Source organism: Macrotis lagotis, chromosome 1 (genome assembly GCF_037893015.1).
Source record: "Macrotis lagotis isolate mMagLag1 chromosome 1, bilby.v1.9.chrom.fasta, whole genome shotgun sequence".
Classification (NCBI taxonomy): Eukaryota; Metazoa; Chordata; class Mammalia; order Peramelemorphia; family Peramelidae; genus Macrotis; species Macrotis lagotis.
The window spans coordinates 522,221,548-522,224,164 of NC_133658.1; positions in this window are offsets into that span (position 1 = coordinate 522,221,548).

Below are 2,617 nucleotides of genomic sequence, written 5' to 3' on the forward strand. Positions count from 1 at the left end.
GATATAAACAAATCCATACATACACGCATATACACAAACATATATTATAAAACATACATACATAAATGCAGATATTTAATTTGCACAGATCTAATTTGTTTTGCTTGATTATAGACACTTATTGGTCATTTGGTGAGAATGAGAAGAAATGGATTTTAAAATGAAAAAATAAATTTAAAAGATAAAATATTGGATAACACAGTTAGAACCACAAGCATTATCAATAGGGTAAAATTGTATTTATAAAATGAAATTAATATATAATTCCTCTTACAACAAGGGTGGTGGTGATGGAATATCAATACACTTTAAAAAATATTAAATTGGAAATTTAGTAAGACTCAAGTATGACAACCAAGAAACACTCCACATCCCTAGAGTTTTAAATTGCAATGTACTCTCCTCAACGCAAATTATTTCAAGCGCCCTATTTAAACCCAGATACAGAAATTCTAGCTAAAATAACTTCAGACAACATAAAACACCTGGGAGTCCACCTGCTGAGATGGACACAGAAACTCTATGAAAACTACTCTAAAATACTTTTCATACAAATAAAATCAGACCTAAATAACTAGACAAATGTGAAATTGCTCATGGGTAGTATAAGCTTATATAATAAAAATGGAAATTCTACTTAAATCAAATTATTTATTCAGTGACATACTAATCAAACTTTCAAAAATTATTTTAGTGAGTTAGAAAAAAAATAGTTGCTAAATTAATATGGAGAAAGAAAAGGTCAAGGTTATCAAGGAAATTTTTAATGTAAAAATATTAAAGGGAAGATAGCCTAGCTATAACAGATATAGAATTATATTATAAAGCATTGGTCAGCAAAACTGTTTGGTAGTTGCTAAGAAATGGAGGGATGGATCAGTGGAACAGATTAGGTGTAAAAAAGACAGTGGTAAATGATTATAGTAATCTACTGTTTGATAAACTCAAGATTCCAACTTTTGGTTTAAAAACTCACTCTTTGATAAAAACTACTGAGAAAACTAGAAGATAGTGGGGCAGAAACTAGGCATAGACCAACCTATCACTCCCTATGCCAAGATAAAGCCTAAATGGGTGAAGGATTTAGACATAAAAGTTAATATTATAAGCCAATTAAGAGAACAAGGAATAGACTACCTGTCAGACCTATGGAAAATGGAGCAGTTTATGACCAAAGAAATGATGGAAAACATTATAAAGACCAAACGATAATTTTGATTACATTAAATTAAAAAGATTATGCATGAACAAAACCATTGAAACCAAGATTAAAAGGAATTTAGTAAGTTGGGAAACAATTTTTACAATGAGCATCTCTGACAAAGGGCTTAATTCTAAAATATTTAGAGAACTTAGTCAAATTTATAAAAAAAGTCATTCTGCAATTGATAAATGATCAGTGGTTATGGAAAGCCAATTCTCAGAGAAAGAAATCAAAACTATAGTCAGATGAAAAATTGCTCTTTCATTATTGATTAGAGAATTGTAAATTAAAACATCTCGGAAATACCACCTCACACATATCAGTTTGGCCAAACTGGACTAGAAAGGAAAATAATCAATGTTGTAGGGGTTGTAGGAAAATTTGGACACTGATGTAGTGTTGGTAGTGTTGGTGGAGTTGTGAATTGGAAAGTAATTTGGAATTATGTCCAAAGAACAATAAAATTGTGCATACTCTTTGATCCAGCAATGGCATTACTGGGTCTGTATCCTGAAGATGTCATGACAAAGGATAAATATCCCACCTGTCCAAAAATATTCATAGAAGCTATTTTTTTTTGTAGTGTCAAAGAACTGGAAATTGAGGGGATACTCATAAACTGAGGATTGGCAGAACAAATCACACTATTGTTCTATAAGAAATTATGAGGGATGGGATTTCAGAAAGGCCTGGAAAGACTTGCATGAATCGATGCTGAGTGAAATGAGCAGAATGAGAACTTTATACACTAACACTAGCATAGGATGATGATCAACCATGATAGACTTGTTCATTTCAGAAGTACAATAAGCAAATACAGTTTTAAAAGACTTGTTATAGAAAATTCCATCTATAACCAGAGGAAAAAACTGTGGAGTTTAAATGAAGACTAAAGCTTATAATCATCAATTTTTAAAAGATTTTTATGAATTTTTTTCTCTAGTGGTTTCTTTTTATTTGGATCCTATTCTTTTCTCACAACCTGATATATATTATTCTATGTTTAACATGGTTATAAATGTAGAGTCTATATCAGATCACTTTCTGTCACGGGGAGGTGGGAGAAAAATTGTAAAACTCAAAATCTTGCAAAAAAAGATTGATTAAAATCTATTATTGTTTGTTGTACCTACAAAAACAAATGTTTTTTAAAAAGATAAATGAGGAAAAAATAAAATGTTATTCAATATGGTTTTGTTGCATCTCAACAACTGTATCTCTATTAGTATAGTTAGGATATATATATATATATATATATATATATATATATATATATATATATATATATATATACATAGAGAGAGAGAGAGAGAGAGAGAGAGAGAGAGAGAGAGAGAGAGAGAGAGAGGATGAGAGGATGCAGGTATAAGTTGACTTTGATAAGATGATATTAAAAAATTAAGAGTGAAAAGA